At 37.4% G+C, this 18,033-nt stretch overlaps 1 non-coding gene across 1 annotated transcript; it reads left to right on the forward strand.

The window, feature by feature from the left end:
• The first annotated feature begins 4,400 nt into the window (after positions 1-4,400).
• LOC127490401 (U6 spliceosomal RNA) lies at positions 4,401-4,507 on the forward strand. The gene has a single exon (XR_007918363.2). It is a non-coding gene; the product is annotated as a U6 spliceosomal RNA (small nuclear RNA).
• Positions 4,508-18,033: the final 13,526 nt, after the last annotated feature.

The raw sequence follows: 18,033 nt of genomic DNA on the forward strand, positions 1-18,033 counted from the left end.
TGAGTCTTTGTATCCCTGAAGTATTTTCATTATTCTGTAAGATTTTTTTATAATTAGGTAAAAATTTTACTACCATTGTATTAGTAATTATTTTATAAGGAAAGGGCATATTTAAATTACACCCATGTTATGGTGTTTTAGAGTAATGAGTAATTTCCCACAAAGCATTACTTTCATGTGGAACATTTAGAGAAATTTTATTTTCTTTTAGTTCAGGGAAGTAAACTGTTGAGTAGTTATTTCCACTATATGCTAAATTTGGGAGACCTTAAATTCAGAGGTGAGATTATAAACTATCTCAGTATGTCCTAACATGATATAGGAGCTCAAGTCATGTTTATTGAAAAAGTTAAGCCTAAACTTAATAACCATAAAAATTGTCATGTATGGCTAAGATATCCTTATACAAACACTACTTTTAAAATTCAGTCTATTTTTAACAACTACTTTAATGAAATTCTAAGTAATTTAGTGACTATTATCTCACAATTTTTTAAAAAGCCTTTCCTTTTTCTCAATAAATATTCCTTATTTAATATTTTGACTCCATTGCACAGAAAGATAAGTTTTATACTGAAGAGACATCTGGGAAAATATTTTAACACCCTCAAATTCTAATAGCAAAACCACAACATATTTCTGTGAATTGTAATTTTCTCTCTGTAAATTAGCAGTCCTGCAGTCAGTCCAAGTCATTCTTTATGAGATGATTTCTCAGTCACAGAATTTATTTTCCATATGTTTCCATCCTTAAGATTAAGCAGTATAGCATAGTGGTTAATTGAATGGCTTGAGGTTCTTTTAGCTTGAGTTCAGCCCCATTTCATCACTTACCAGGTACAGGAACTCTGGCACTTCAACTGACTTAACTAAGCCTCAGTTTTGTATTTTTCTCTTATGTTGTATAGCAAATGTTTAACAATGAACAAAGTGATCACTCATCATCTAATGAGATGTAAGCACAATACATGTTATGCATTATAACTACATGATTGTGTACAGAATATTCTGAGTAAAGCTGAGTTTGGAAAAGCATTATTGTGTAGTTTACACTGTATGAATAAAAAATTACTTATTTAATAAAATTAAACATTCATTTACGTTAATTTTTTGTCTTCTATGGCTGGCGCTGTGGCACAGCAGGTTAATGCCCTGGCCTGAGGTGCCATCATCCCATAAGGGCGCCAGTTCGAGACCTGGCTGCTCCACCTCCCATCCAGCTCTCTGCAGTGGCCTGGAATAGCAGTAGAAAATGGCCCAAGTCCTTGGCCCCCTGCACCCGCATGGGAGACCCGGAAGAAGCTCCTAGCTCTTGGCTCCTGACTTCGGATTGGTGCAGTTCCAGCCATTGCAGCCAGTTGGGGAATAACCATCAGATAGAAGACCTCTCTCTCTCTTCTCTGCCTCTCTTCTGTGTAACTCTGACTTTCAAATAAATAAATAAATAAATAAATCTTTAAAAATAATTTTTCTCAAAATATAAGCATCTATGCCTCTTATTAAAAGAAATATCATTCAAGCATAAGATATAAAGAATTAATTGTGGATGTATTAGAACTTTATAGCTGTGTCAGGAAAAAAGAACCTTTTTAATTAAGACACTTATCCTTCTTTTTGCCTAATTTTAGCTAACAATAATCTGAAATAAATAAAAAAAATATAACATGAAAAAAGTAGTGATACTAATGAGTAATCAAGTAAATGGGCAGGAATAGGTGTGATATAAAAGATATATACAAATTAGATAGTGGGGCAGGTGTTCGGTGCAGAAGTTGATCCCCACACTTTGAGAGGCCTTAGATTGAGTACTGGCTTCAATTTTTTTTCAACTTTTATTTAATCAATATAAATTTCCAAAGCACAACTTTTGGATTATGGCAGCTTTTCCCCCAATGACCTCCCTCCCACCAGCAACCATCCCATCTCCCACTGCCTCTCCCATCCTACTCTTCATCAAGATTCATTTTCCGTTATCTTTAAATACGGAAGATAAACTTAGTATACACTAAGTAAAGATTTCAACAGACTGTACCCACACAGACACACAGGGTATAGAATACTGTTTGAATAGTAGTTTTACCGTGAATTCACAAAGTACAACACATTAAGGACAGAGATACTACATGGGGAGTAGGTGCACAGTGACTCCCGTTCTTGATTTAACAATAGACACTCTCATTTATGACATCAGAAATCACCCTAGGCTCTTGTCATGAGCTGCCAAGGCTATGGAAGCCTCTTGAGTTCACCAACTCTGACCTTATTTAGACAAGGACACAGTCAAAGTGGAAGTTCTCTCCTCCCTTCAGAGAAAGGTACCTCCTTCTTTGATGGCCCATTCTTTCCGCTGGGATCTCACTTGCACAGATCTTTCATTTAGGTTTTTTTTTTTTTTTTTTTTTTTTGGCCACAGTGTCCTGACTTTCCATGTCTGCAAAACTCTCATGGGCTTTTTAGCCAGATCTGAATGCCTTAAGGCTTGATTCTGAGGCCAGAGTGCTGTTTAGGACACCTGCCATTCTATGAGTTAGCTGTGTATCTCACTTCACATGCTGGATCGCTCTCTCCTTTTTAATTCTATCAGTTAGTATTAGCAGATACCAGTCTTGTTTATGTGATCCCTTTGACTCTTAATCCTATCATTATGATCAATTCTGAACTGAAACTGATCACTTGGACTAGTGAGATGGCATTGGTACATGCCACCTTGATGGGATTGAATTGGAATTCCCTGGCACGTTTCTAGCTCTACCATTAGGGGTAACTCCGAGTGAGCATGTGCCAAACTGTACATCTCCTCCCTCTCTTATTTTTAACAGGGATCACTTTTCAGCTAAATTTAAACACCTAAGAATAACTGTGTGCTAATTAAAGAGTTCAATCAATGGTATTAAGTAGAACAAAAAAAAATACTAAAAGGAATAAAATAGTAAGTTGTTCTTTGACAGTCAGGAGAAGGGCTGATCAAGTCACTGTGTCTCACAGTGTCCATTTCACTTCAACAGGTTCCCGTTTTGGTGCTCGGTTAGTTGTCACCGATCAGGGAGAACATATGATATTTGTCCCTTTGGGACTGGCTTATTTCACTCAGCATGATGTCTTCCGATTCCCTCAATTTTGTTGTAAATGACCAGATTTCATTTTTTTACTGCTGTATAGTATTCTATAGAGTACATATCCCATAATTTCTTTATCCAGTCTTCTGTTGATGGGCATTTAGGTTGGTTCCATGTCTTATCTATTGTGAATTGAGCTGCAATAAACATTGAGGTGCAGACAGCTCTTTTATTTGCCAATTTCATTTCCTGTGTTCCACCTGCTTGCTGACACATCCGTATCAAATGCCATCTTCTGGAGCTTCATCAGGTTTTTCCTTTCCTCTCCTCTCCTCTCCTCTCCTCTCCTCTCCTCTCCTCTCCTCTCCTCTCCTTTCCTTTCCTTTCCTTTCAAACTTTTATTAAATGAATATAAATTTCCAAAGTACAGCTTATGGATTACAATGGCTTCCCCCCCATAACATCCCTCCCACCCGCAACCCTCCCCTTTCCCACTCCCTCTCCCCTTCCATTCACATCAAGATTCATTTTCGATTCTCTTTATATACAGAAGATCAGTTTAGCATACATTAAGTAAAGATTTCAACAGTTTGCTCCCACACAGAAACATAAAGTGAAAAATACTGTTTGAGTACTAGTTATAGCATTAAATCTCAATGTACAGCACACTAAGGACAAAGATCCTACATGAGGAGTAAGTGCACAGTGACTCCTGTTGTTGACTTAACAAATTGACACTCTTGTTTTTGGCATCAGCAATCACCCTAGGCTCTTGTCATGAGCTGCTAAGGCTATGGAAGCCCCCTGAGTTCACTGACTCTGATCATTTTTAGACAAGGCCATGGTCAAAGTGGAAGTTCTCTCCTCCCTTCAGAGAAAGGTACCTCCTTCTTTGATGACCCATTCTTTCCACTGGGATCTTACTCGCGGAGATATTTCATTTAGGTTTTTTTTTTTTTTTCCCCAGAGTGTCTTGGCTTTCCATGCCTGAAATACTCCCATGGGCTTTTCGGCTGGATCCGCATGCCTTAAGGGCTGATTCTGAGGCCAGAGTGTTGTTTAGGACATCTGCCATTCTATGGGTCTGCTGTGTATCTCACTTCCCATGTTGGATCATTCTCTCCCTTTTTTATTCTGTCAGCTAGTATTTGCAGACACTATTCTTGTTTCTGTGATCCCTTTGGTTCTTAGTCCTATCATTATGATCAATTCTGAACTGAAACTGATCACTTGGACTAGTGAGATGGCATTGGTACATGCCACCTTGATGGAATTGAATTGGAATCCCCTGGTATGTTTCTAACTCTACCGTTTGAGGTAAGTCAGCTTGAGCATGTCCCGAATGTGCTCGCTTCGGCAGCACATATACTAAAATTGGAACGATACAGAGAAGATTAGCATGGCCCCTGCGCAAGGATGACACACAAATTCGTGAAGGTTTTATTTTCTTAGTGCATTTCATTATATTTTGGAATGGGGTCTTATTTTTTCATGCAATAAAATTAATTATTTGCTATGTACAGTTATGTGAGCCACAGAACAGACTCCCAGGAACCTCTCATACTAACCCACTATCAATGTTTTGGAGATGTTTTGTAGGATTTTTCAACTGGGTAAATACTAAGAGTAGGACTTGGAGTTTCTGTGCTATGTATGTTTTAAGGTTACATTAAACTGACAAACTGTTTTTCCAAAATGTACCATTTGGCATTTCCATAGCAATGTATGATAGTTCTAGCTATTTCACATCATCCTCAGAGTTTGGTACAGTTTTCTTGTTTTGTGTTTTTTTAAAGCCACTCTCATAGGTATAGCTGAAGCACCTTCATACTTCCTAATCATCTCTGAATAGTCTATCTTGTCCTATGAGGCTGTCTGTTAATCAGGCACCCACATCTCTAATTGGAAACTTCCTATCTATTTAATTCATTAAGTTAACAATATTATTTAGTGTCAATTAATGACCAGTATTATTCCTAGTGTTATAAGTCAGTGAATATGAGATTTAAATTCCTTAATTTCATGGACTGAAATTTTAATAACAAATGCACAATTAAATAGATGGAAGGATAGATCCATAAATTTAAAAATAAAATCATTCTAGAATCTTCACCTTATAATATGGTAGCCAAGTAGTCATATGTAGCTATTGGTACATGAAATGTGACTAATACAAATTGAATGAGCTCTAAATATAAAATAATCACATGTTTCTGTGGACAATGTGAACAACAAAACATAAAATCATTTACATTTTTATACAGATTATGTTCTTAAGTAAAATAGTTTGGACATACTAAGTTATGTATAATAAAATGAAGTTCCCATATTTATTTTTAGGTATGTGGCTACTAAAATATTTAAGATGACATACTGATTCATAATAAATTTATTTCATTGGTAATATTCTTGACAGAGAGATGTGATACTAAAAACATGAACTAGTAACTACCATTTACTAAACTCCTAATGTTTGCTAGCTATTGACCATATTAGACATGCTTGCATAGAATTCATGCTTCTACTGGGTGGTAAAAATGCCATCTTAAGTGTTAAAGTGATTATATGGATAGGATTAAGTGTCTGATAAAATAATAGATAGAATTAAAAAGGAGTGAATGCTCCAATGTGGGAAGCAGTCCTCACAACAGACTCATAGAATGACAATTTCTTTAGGTAGCACTCTGACCTCAGAATCAGTCCTTAAGGCATTCTTCTCTGGCTGAAAAGCCCATGAGAGCATTTCAGGAATGGAAAGCCAAGACACTGTGGCAAAAAAAAAAAATGTCCCACATGAAGAACATCAGTGGGTAAGACTCCAGTGGAAAAAGTGGTCATAAAAGAAGGATGTACTTTTCTCTGAAAGGAGGAAAGAACTTCCACTTTGCTTATGGCCTTGTATAAATACTGTAGGAGTCTGAAGATTCTAAAGGCTTCCATAGCCTAAGAAGCCCATGTCAAGAGCCTGGGTGATCACTGATGTCATAATAAGACTGTTAATTGTTAAATTAACAACAGGAGTCACTGTGCACTAACTTCCCATGCAGGAACTCTGTCTTCAAAGAGTTTTATTAAGTTGTCTAAGTGCTCGAAATAGATGTGTTGCTTTTGGGTGCTTCTATAAAGTTAATTAAGTTTCTAAAAAAAAAAGAAAAAAGTGAAAATAATTTCGGGATTCAATGACTTTGATCAGCCCTTGTATCGACTGTTGAGGAACAGTTTTTTTTTTTTTTCCATGCAAATTGTTGAACTCTTTACTTAGTATAGAGTTGGCCTTCTGTGTGTAAAGTTAATTGAAAGGCCAGCGCTGCGGCTCACTAGGCTAATCCTCCGCCTTGCGGCGCCGGCACACCGGGTTCTAGTCCCGGTCAGGGCGCCGGATTCTGTCCCGGTTGCCCCTCTTCCAGGCCAGCTCTCTGCTGTGGCCAGGGAGTGCAGTGGAGGATGGCCCAAGTACTTGGGCCCTGCACCCCATGGGAGACCAGGATAAGTACCTGGCTCCTACCATCAGATCAGCACGGCGCGCCGGCGCAGCGCACTGGCCGCAGCGGCCATTGGCGGGTGAACCAACGGCAAAGGAAGACCTTTCTCTCTGTCTCTCTCTCTCTCACTGTCCACTCTGCCTGTCAAAAAAAAAAAAAAAAGTTAATTGAAAATGGATCTTAGTGAAGAATGGGACTGGGAATGGGAGATTGTGCAAGATGTTAAATACATCTATTAAGTATTCTAAGACTGAGAAAATAATCACAGATTCTAGTACCCAACCAATGGATTCACTATAAGATGGAACTGAGTTAAAACTCCATTGAACATCTGCCATCCTTAAGACACTATACTGGTGGTTCACAGTGAAGTTTTGGGTCTTCTAGAATTAGTATCAGTTCAAAACCTGTGTTCAGCAGTCCAAAATATCTAATTATTTCATTTTTTTCCAATGTATATTACCCTGGTATAAAAGGTTAAGAATGCCTCTAAAAAAGGCAAGGAGAATAAAAACAGTATAAATTTATGGTAGTATACCAAAGTACTTCTATAAGGGAATATATCTTCCCCTTCATTCAAGAATTCTGAATTTGTAAACAGTAATTGATTTAGGAGCTGTGACTCTCTGATGCTATGATGCAGGTTAGACTTTTCTTCATTTGACCTAGAACTTACCTGCTTATACCAAACAGCAAGTAAAAATCTAGTAGGCTTCCCTTTTATTTCAGTTGTGGGAACATCATAATCAACTAGCCAACTATACAGATTTATGTGTGTAAGAATATTCTGATATCTGCTTTGACATTGTTGTTCAGTAGTATAACAAGGTCCATCTTGCCTTTGCTGGTGAATACAGCCATTTTGCCCCTCCCCCCAACTTAAGATCCAATTACTCCCACTGGTCACTTAGGTTTCCCAATTCACTGACTATAGTTCCCATTCCAAGGACTAGTAAAACAAGAAAATCACTGACAGAGTTTTTCAAAGATGCTGAAGCCTCCTTCATGATTTATTTCTCAATATATAAGTGTATTATCTACCTTCTAGACCACTTCAGAGTGGGTAAGTAGATATAAAATGACAGATCTATTCTAACTTTCCAATTTCCCTAATATTCCAATCTTGCCTTTGAATCCCTTCCTCTACATAAAACCAAGGCAGGTCCAGAATTTCTAACTTGCTCACTGTGAGCCACTTTTTCGACCACATTTCAGTCAACAAACAAAGCTCACTATGATAAAAGTTTTTTATGAAAAAATAAAATGTTTATTTAAAAGGCAAAGCTATACAGAGAGAAAGACAGAGCAAGAGAGAGATCTCTATTTGCAGGTTCATCTCCCCAAATGTCCACAACAATCAGGACTGGGCCAAGCTGAACCCAGAACCCAGAAATCCATCCAAGTCTCCCAAATACATGGGCCATCATCTGCACCCATCCAATGCACAAAAGCAGGAAGCAGGTTCAGAAGTGGAGGAGCCAGGACTCGACCCAGCATTCTGATGTGAGATTAAGGCATCCCAAGTAGCTGTTTAAGCACAACACTCGCGTATTACTATAACTTTAAATGGAGAATCTCTGCTTAGTGAGCGCATGCTAAACAAAAATTGGGAAGGATTCAAGGTGGTGATATAGAGAAGTCCACTGTTTGCCTCCTGCTCCACAAAGATACTCTAAAGCAGCTATGTCTATACACGACTGCAAGAAGAGCACCAGAGGCAATACGAGAGGAGTAGAAACACAGTAAGTCTTCAATAATAGGCATAGCAACTTGGAGAGAGAAGAAAGAGAAACAAGGCCAACCAGATGGTACCTGAGGCCGCAGGGAAATGTGATTCCCTGTTGCAGGGGAGAGTGAGGAAGAGAGTGTAGGCAGAGCCCATCTATGCACTTTTCTGGTGATGCTTCTTGGAGACTTTCATGGTCAGCAATTCAACGAGGAACACTCCCTGGAAAACTTAGGGGGAAACACATGGCTCACTCCTGCATTTCTCAGACAAGGGATTGCAGAGAGGAGGTATCATCTTGAGAACAGAGTCACTTGCAAAAAGTTCCTGCCTATCTTCTTTTCTGGGACCCCAGAGACATTCCTACATTCTACTATCGCATAGTGAGCCCTATTGGTCTACCTGGACCAAGCAGGGAAGCAGTGACCCAAGAGCCCAGGCCCACACAGTGCCCTGTGCAGTGGCAAAGAGTATGGGAAGAGCATTTGGGATAACAAGTAAACTCTGAAAATAAGGAGACTTGCCCCAAAGGAATTCAGAGCTATTCTCCTTCCCACTGACTACTGCCCCCTGACAATTTGAAAAACCACAGGTTGTGACTGGGTCTCCATGCACATGATCAGTCTGATGGCAGAGGCTCTGAGTTCCATGCACACTGGGGATGACTCTCACAATGCAGCCAGAGGGTACACTACAGAGTGAGTAGGTACTCTGGATGGTGCACTCCTCTGGGTCGGTAAAGTGCACTGTCAATATGAGCTCATTCTGAGAGTGTGAATCAGCTAGTTCACCTTGGCACAGAGGAAAGCTGGCACTCCAAACACACCATTCAGTACCATCTATTTCCTCAACCAGTTCACTGGCTGAGCACTGTACATACTCCTTAGGTGCTCCACCTAGCACAGGAACACCTCACTAAACAGGACTCGAAATAGGGCTCTTTGCACTGAGCCTAACACAGTATAACCCTATATCTTCCAAGGATCTCTGGCCTGGGGAATTTATGTTTGCCCAGGCTCAGCATGGGTCTAAAAGGGCTCTGGGCTCCAGGTCCACCCAACAAAGCTGTAAGAGTTTGGATACTGCTGTTCTCTTGATGCTATACCAACCCAAACCAGAAAGCAAGACACAGAGAGGTGCCCAAGACAGTTTATCCTGCAGGTGCAGAGCCAAAATAACTTACATATCCAACTATTCTCTCAGATACCATCTGTGGGTCCCTCCTGCTCCAGTGTTAGTTTCAGTGTTAGTGAAAATCTTGTTGCCCTTCATTTAGGCTATGGACAAAGGCCATGAACAGGTATTTTTCAAAAAGATGAAATAAAAATGGCCAACAACCTATGAAAAAAAGCTCAAGATAACTAGCCACTAGGGAAAGGCAAATAAAACCCACACTAAAGTATCACTTCATCCCAGTCAGAATGGCTATCATCAAAAAATGACAAATGCCAGAGAGGATGTGGAGGAAAAGGTATGCTAGTACACTGCTGGTGGGAATGTAAATCATTAAAACCACTATGAAAGACATATGAACATTCCTCATGGAAAAAAAGAAATCTGCCATAAGACTCAGCCATTCTACTCCTGGGAATATACCCAAAGGAAATAAAAACAGCATATTTCAGAGTTACCTATACACCCATGTTCTATAACAACTCAATTCACAATATCCGAGATATGGAATCAACATATACATCTATGAGCTAATGATTGGATAAAGAAAATGTTGTATATATACATTATGGAATAGTATTCAGTCATAAAAAAGAACGATCTCCTGTCTTTCATAATAAAATGAATGCAACTGGAGACCATTATGCTTAGTGAAATAAGCTAGACTCAAAAAGACAAATACCACATATTGTATGATTTGTTGTAGCTAATACAGAGAGTACAAAAAATTTACTATATTTGAATGAAATTAACACACTTGGATTTGATAACCATTTATAGCCTTTGTCTATATTCCTACTGAGCAGTGGTCTTTCCACTTTTTACTTGTTGAACCTTTGTTTAGTGAGCATTAAAGAGTATAAAGAAAATTTAAAATATATTATTTCAAAGTTTAGACAGAAAGAAAAGAAGGAGAGGCAAGAAGGGGGAAGAAAAGCATCATTATGTTCTTAGATTGTATCTATGAACTACATGAAATCTGTTCTCTTTATGTTAAAAAAATTCTTAACACCACTAATCATCAGGAAAAAAACAAAGATAAAGCATAACATATCACCTCACTCCAGTTAGAGTGCTATTATCAAGAAGACAAGGTGACCCTTTGACACAGCAGTACAGATGCCACTTGGGATGCAGGTATCCCACGTGGGAAGAAAGGGCAGAAATGAGAATGGCTAAAGGTTGTTTAGCAGAGTTACTATAGATAATGACAGTGAACTATATATTTCTCTTTACAAATCTGAGAGAAATATTTTTTAAGTTTTCATGATTAAAACATGTTAAATATTTGAGGAGATGCATATATTTGCCATAAGCAGACATTATACAATGTATACATGCATACTTTGGCCTGGAAGAGCCCTGGCCACCAACAGGTGGGAGATGTCCCTCCCTCTGCCTCTCTCTGAAACTCTGTCTTTAAACAAATAAATAATTTTACAAAAAAATAAGTTTTGCTTTCATAATTGCTATAAGACAAATACAAAAGTTTGAATTTAGTTGGGAATTATTCTACAATCCAACAAGTAGTGACATTAGAGAAGACTAGAAAGGCTAAAGGGACATGGATGACAATCCCAAAAGATTATGGCACCTAAATAACACTGAGTAATTATGCAATCATGTTATACCTTTTGATATGCACAGTAACATATAACTATACATTTTCCAGTAAATAAAACAAGATACTCCAGCTGTTTCTCCTAAATGATATCACAAAATCATTCTCAACTTACTCTCCAAACTTTACTTTCAACTGTCTTCTTCCAAGATTAAATGAGTGATACTTTGTAAGTGCACATAGTTTTATTACTAAGAATTCTTCAAATAAGAAGAATTAAAAGTAAAGTTAATCTACTTCAATTCAGAAAAAAATCTTCACGTCTATAAAATGAAATTAATGATTTCAAGAAGAAAATAATTTCAACGAGATGAGGATCTTTGAAGATTAAGGTGCTCTAAGGTGCCTTGCTTGAATCTTTGGCTTAATAATACATATCAATCAAAGGATAATGGCTAGATGCATAATTTTGTTGTTCTATTTTTAATGAAGAAAAGACATTTGTCTTCATTAAGATTAGAAAAAGATAAATAATGAATCACTTCAAATTACAGAATTTCCATATTTCTTAAAAAACTGGCACTGTGTCTGCCAATAATAGCCACATATAATATTTATGAAAGGCTGATTTTCTGTAATGAGAAATTCAACAATTATCATGGTAATAACTTGGGAAGCAATATTGAAATATATGGTAATAAAAGTGAGTCTCAAGAGGAAATGGAAGTGTGTACATCAGAGTTCCTGGTCCAAGAATGCCTCTGAGGTCTGCAAGGTGAAGCACAAGTCCTTCCATAATCAAGTAAATGAATACCAAATTGCTTTATATAAAATAATTTTTACTTTTCCTCTTAATTTCTCACGTTTTTAAAATAATTGCTCAGGTTCAAAATTTACATTCTTCCCTAGACATTTCCTGTCATTTCCATTATTTTTTTTAAGATTTTTTAAAATTTATTTGAGAGATAGAGTTACAGACAGTGAGAGGGACAGACAGAGAGAAAGGTCTTGCTTCCATTGGTTTACTCCCCAAATGGCTTCAATGGCTGGAGCTGCGCCGAACCAAAGCCAGGGCCCAGGAGCTTCTTCCCAGTCTTCCCACATGGGTGCAGGGGCCCAAGGACTTGGGCCATCTTCTACTGCTTTTCCAGGCCATAGCAGAGAGCTTGATTGGAAGAGGAGCAGCCAGGTCTCAAACCGGTGCCTATATGGGATGCTGGCACCACAGGCAGAGGATTAACCTACTGCACCACAACACTGGCCCCTTCCATTATTTTTTTACCACACTTTCTTTTTAAATAATTTTTTAATTTATTTAAGGCATATAATTTTCATGTATTTCTTGTATACAGATTCAGGATCATAGTGAAACTTTCCACCTTTCCTTCCCTCCTGCCCATGCTCGCACCTTCTTCCTACTTCCTCTCCTATTCCTATTCTTAATTTTTACAAACATCTATTTTCAGCACTTTATAATCATAAGATTAACCCTAAACTAAGTAAAGAGTTCAACAAATATTATGAATAAAAAATACTATTCCTCAACAGTCAAGACAAGAGCTGTAAAGAATCATTGAATCTCAAAATGTCAATTTCAGTCCCATAGATTACTTATAAGTACTCTATTAGTTACCACAGATTAGAGAAAATATAGTATTTGCCTTTTGGGGATTAGCTGATTTCACTAAGTATGATGCTTTCCAGTTGCATCCATTTTTGCTGGAAAAGAAGGGATCTCATTTATTTTTACCTTTGTGTACTGTGCCATAGTGTGTATGTATACATAATTTCTTTATCCAGGCTTCCATTAATGGACATCTGGGTTGACTCCATACCTTAGCTATTATGAATTCAGTAGTGGTGAACATGGGGGTACAGTTAACTCTTATATATGCTGATTTTATTAGGTTTGTGTAAATTCCCAGGGGTGGGATGGCTGGGTCATATGGTAGGTCTATATTCAGATTTCTCAGGTATCTCCATATTGTCTTCCACAGTGGCAGCAGAAGTTTACATTCCCACCAAAAGTGCATTACGGTACCTTTTTCCCTGCACCCTCGACCCTGTTTATTGTTTGTTGGTTTCTATATGACAGCCATTTTAACTGGGATAAGGTGAAACTCCATTGTGGTTTTGACTTGCATTTCCCTGATGGCTAGTGGTCTGAGCATTTTTTAAGTGTCTGTTAGCTATTTGAATTTCCTCTCTTGAAAAAAGTCTGTTCAAGACCTGTGCCATTTCTTAACTGGATTGTTTGTTCTGTTGCTGTTCAGTTTTCTTGAGCTCTTTAAAGATTCTGGATGATAATACTTTATCAGTTTCATAGTTTGCAAACATTTTCTTCCATTCTGTCAGTTGCCTATTCACTTTGCTCAGTGTTTCTTTTACAGTTCAGAAGCTTCTACAGCATTATATAATCCCATTTATCTATTTTGGTTTTGATTACCTGTGCTTCTGCGGTCTTCTCCAAGAAGTCTTTGACCATGCCAATGATTTGCAGACTTTCCCCCATTGTTCTCTATTAAATTGATGGTATCTGGCCATAGATTTAGGTCTTTGATCCCTTTTGAGTGGGTTTTCATATCATATTAAGGTAGGGGTCTTGCTTCATACTTCTGCACATGGAGGTTCAATTTTCCTATTACCATTTGTTGAAGAGATTGTCCTTGCTCCAAGGATTGATTTTAGCTCCTCTATCAAAGATAAGTTGGTTGTAGATGTGTGGATTATTTCCAGAGGTTATATTTTGTTCTACTGGTTTACACTACTGTTTTTTGTGCCATTATCAGGCCATTTTGATTATAACTGCCCTGTAATATGTCTTGAAATCTGGTAATTTGATACCTCCAGCTTTGTTTTTGTTCTATAAGATTGCTTTAGATATTCAGGGTATCTTGGATTTCCATATGAATTTTAGCATCATTTTTTCTAGATCTGAGAAGAATTCCTCAGTATTTTTATTGGGATTGCATTGAATCTGTAAACTGCTTCCAATAATTGGACATTTTGATTACATTAGTTATTTCAATCCACGAACCTGGAAAATTTTAGCACTTTTTTGTGTCTTTTTTCTGTTTCTTTCTTTATTTTTTTTTAATTTTTATCATATAAATCTTTGAAATCCTTGTTCAATTGCTCTAGTTAGGACTTGTTATACTATATTAAATAGAAGTGGAGAGTGGGCATCTTTGGCTTGTTCCTGATCACAGAGGGAAGGAAAGTTTTCAGCCTTTCATTACTGAGTATGTTACTTGTGAGATGCTTACGTAGGTTTTTACTACGTAGAGGTACATTCCTTCTATATGTAATTTATTGAGTTTTTAATCAAGAAAAGATGCTGAGTTTTGTCAAATGCATTTTTATATCTATTGACATAATTTGATCTCTGCCCTTCATTCTATTACTAGGATATATCATGTTTACTGATGTATATGTGTTGAAATATCCTTACATGCAAGGGATAAATCCTATTTGATCTTGGTATATGATCATGTTATAGTGTTATTGAAGGCAGTTTTCTAGCATTTGTTAGGCACTTTTACTGTAGATACCTCAGAAATCTAAATATAGACCTACCATATGACCCAGCCATTCCAACTCCTGGGAATTTACCCAAGGGAAATGAAATCAGCATATGAATGAGTTATGCTTACTGCAGCTCAATTCACAATAGCTAAGATATGGAATCAACTCAAAATTCTGCCATCTGAAGACTAGATAAAGAAATTATGGGATATGTACAAAATGGGATATGTACAGCATGGAATACTATACAGTGGTAAAAAATAATGAAATCCTATCATTTGCAACAAAATGGATGCAACTGGAAAACATTATACCTTGCAAAATAAGCCAATCCCAAAAGTACAAATACCATATGTTCTCCCTAATCTGTGGTAACTAATAGAGCACCTAGAAGATAAACTATAAAAGTGAAACTGACACTTTGAGATATGATGACTTTGAACAGCCCTTGTCTCAACTGTTGAGGATCTTTTTTTTTTTCAAACTATTTGTTGAATTCTTTACTTACTATAGAGTTAATCTTATGTGTATAAAGTTAATTCAGAATAGATTTTTAGCAAAAAATAAGAATGGGAATAGGAGAAGAAGAGTGGTAGGGCAGTTGGGTGAGAAGAATCACTATGTTCCCAAAGTTATACTTATGAAATACATAAAATTTGGGTAAAACAGGACTTCCACATCTATTTTCACAGGGAAACTGGCCTACAATTTTCTTTTCTTTCTTTCTTTTTTTTTTTTTTTTTACAGGCAGAGTGGACAGTGAGAGAGAGAGACAGAGAGAAAGGTCTTCCTTTGTCGTTGGTTCACCCGCCAATGGCCGCCGCAGCTGGCGCGCTGCGGCCGATGCACCGCGCTGATCCGATGGCAGGAGCCAGGAGCCAGGTGCTTTTCCTGGTCTCCCATGGGGTGCAGGGCCCAAGCACCTGGGCCATCCTCCACTGCACTCCCTGGCCACAGCAGAGAGCTGGCCTGGAAGAGGGGCAACCGGGACAGAATCCGACGCCCCGACCGGGACTAGAACCCAGTGTGCTGGCACCGCAAGGCGGAGGATTAGCCTAGTGAGCCGCGGCACCAGCCAATTTTCTTTTCTTGTAGTGTCCTTGTCTGGCTTTAGCATCAAGATAATGGTGGTTTTGTACATTTATAATTTAGATTTGACATTTTTTCTAAACTGCTACCTTAAATAAAAAACATGGTAAAAACTTCTTTTATTTTTTATATTTCTGAATGCATAGAGTTTACATAAAATATATAACCAAGTTTTGACATAGCCACATGATGCGGTCTGCCAACTTTCTCACCAGTCAGGTATGACTATTTTAAATCTATGGAAGAAAAAAAATATCCTGCTTGTTCCTAAGGCAAGCTTTGGTATTTATACCAATTGTACAAGATAGAAACCAGGGTAAAGGAAAGTTATTTAACAAGTTCAATGTTGTCTAAAGGCAATGCTGGGATGAAAATATAAATTGCCCTGGAAATTTTCTAAACATTTTCTACTAGGAGCAAAAAAGTCTCATCTTCAAGAAGCAAATATATATTGTACCTTTGCCACAAATTGAGAACTTGGATATCATATACATCTTTAATTTTTCAAATCTTTCTCTTACTAAATCCTTTTCAGCCTAACATTCTTTAACTTGTTCCTTGTTTACAAATCTAAATAGAATCATCAAAAATTATGCAATACTATTTCAAAAAAAGGAACCAATTTATAAATAATTGATGACTAGTCAAAATGAAACTAGCTTTTTTTTTACACTTAATAAAGAAAAGTTACATTAACTTTGGAGTACTTAATAAAGTATTTTAAATTACATTTTATAGGCTGATGAGTATCTAAAGATAGAACAGTCAACCCTACCAATTAACAAGACCTTGTGGTTTGCATTAAGTATCCCAATATTTTTTCTAGCATGTTAAAATATTACATGCATCTATCTTATCTAACATATTGGTCAGAAACTTAATTTTCTAGGACATGAAGTCTTTTCGGATAAATCATTTTTAATAATGTATTCAAAACTCGAAATGGACATCTAACCCCAACAAAGACTAACAAAGAACACTTTTATAATAGTTTTCTCAGAATTATCTACTTATGCATTTCTTATTTTATGAATAGAAGTTGGAGTACCTATCATCCTTCTCTCTTTTTCCCACCTTGTTCTAGATGGAATGAATGAATACAATTGATTCTGCATCATTTAACTTACTTTTTCTATCTAATAAGTCAAAAATAAATCTAAATGAGAATTCATAATTTTCTCTGACATTTAATGTAAAGGAAGGAACATCAGGTATTAGCTCTTTATATACAGCTTTTTGAATAAACGTGCATTTCAAGAATAATCATAAATTATTTTAATACAAAGTTTCAAGACTTTATACACCTAAATAAATGTTATCCTTCAAGGAAGTATCATTGGATAAATAGCAACACTACTGGAATTACCCTCTTTGGCCTGATGTAACAATGAGAGGCCTCCATGGATTCAAAACTTAGTTCTTCTGCTTTAACATTATGATATAAAGCAAATTGTTCAAGTATTCTATGTCTCAATTATAGTATCTGTATATAATTAACTTTTACACAATGTAAGGGCTTTGGATGAATATAGTTTCCTTAAATGTATGTCTCCTTGTAGTTTTCCTCCCATATGGAATCTGGGTAGGCCTTGATGATCTGCTTAGACCAATACATATAACAGATTTGACATTATGTCAGTCTGGGCCTGGGAATTAAAGAGGATTTACATATTTTACTTTTATTCTCTTAAAATTAGGCAACCATGCTATGACAATGCCCCAAATAGCCTATTGGAAGACAAGAAGTTATATGAAGAAGATATGTTGTATCCTAGCTGACAATAATAGCCAGACATATGAATGTTATCATTTTGGACTCTCCAGCCTTAGATGAACCATCAAATGACACCACCATAGGAATGATTCCATATGGTACCAGCAGAACCACTCATTTAACAATCCATTAGAAATTAGACGGTTTCAGTTCATTAAGTTGGTTTTTTTGTTGTTGTTGCTTTTTTTTGTTTGGTTGGTTGTTGTTGTTGTTGTTGTTGTTTTTTGACAGGCAGAGTGGACAGTGAGAGAGAGAGACAGATACAGAGAAAGGTCTTCCTTTGCCGTTGGTTCACCCTCCAATGGCCGCCACGGCTGGCGCGCTGCGGCCAGCGCACCGCACTGATCCGATGGCAGGAGCCAGGTGCTTTTCCTGGTCTCCCATGCGGTGCAGGGCCCAAGCACTTGGGCCATCCTCCACTGCACTCCCGGGCCACAGCAGAGAGCTGGCCTGGAAGAGGGGCAACCGGGACAGAATCCGACGCCCCAACTGGGACTAGAACCCAGTGTGCTGGGGCCACTAGGTGGAGGATTAACCTATTGAGCCACGGCGCCGGCCCAGTTCATTAAGTTTTAAGTGGTTTGTTTTAAGAGCAAAGGTTAACTGAAATATTGTATAGTGAGATGATTACAATACTTATCTAACAG

Source organism: Oryctolagus cuniculus, chromosome 2 (assembly GCF_051225735.1).
Source record: "Oryctolagus cuniculus isolate XC-2025 breed Fujian yellow rabbit chromosome 2, ASM5122573v1, whole genome shotgun sequence".
NCBI classification, from domain to species: Eukaryota; Metazoa; Chordata; class Mammalia; order Lagomorpha; family Leporidae; genus Oryctolagus; species Oryctolagus cuniculus.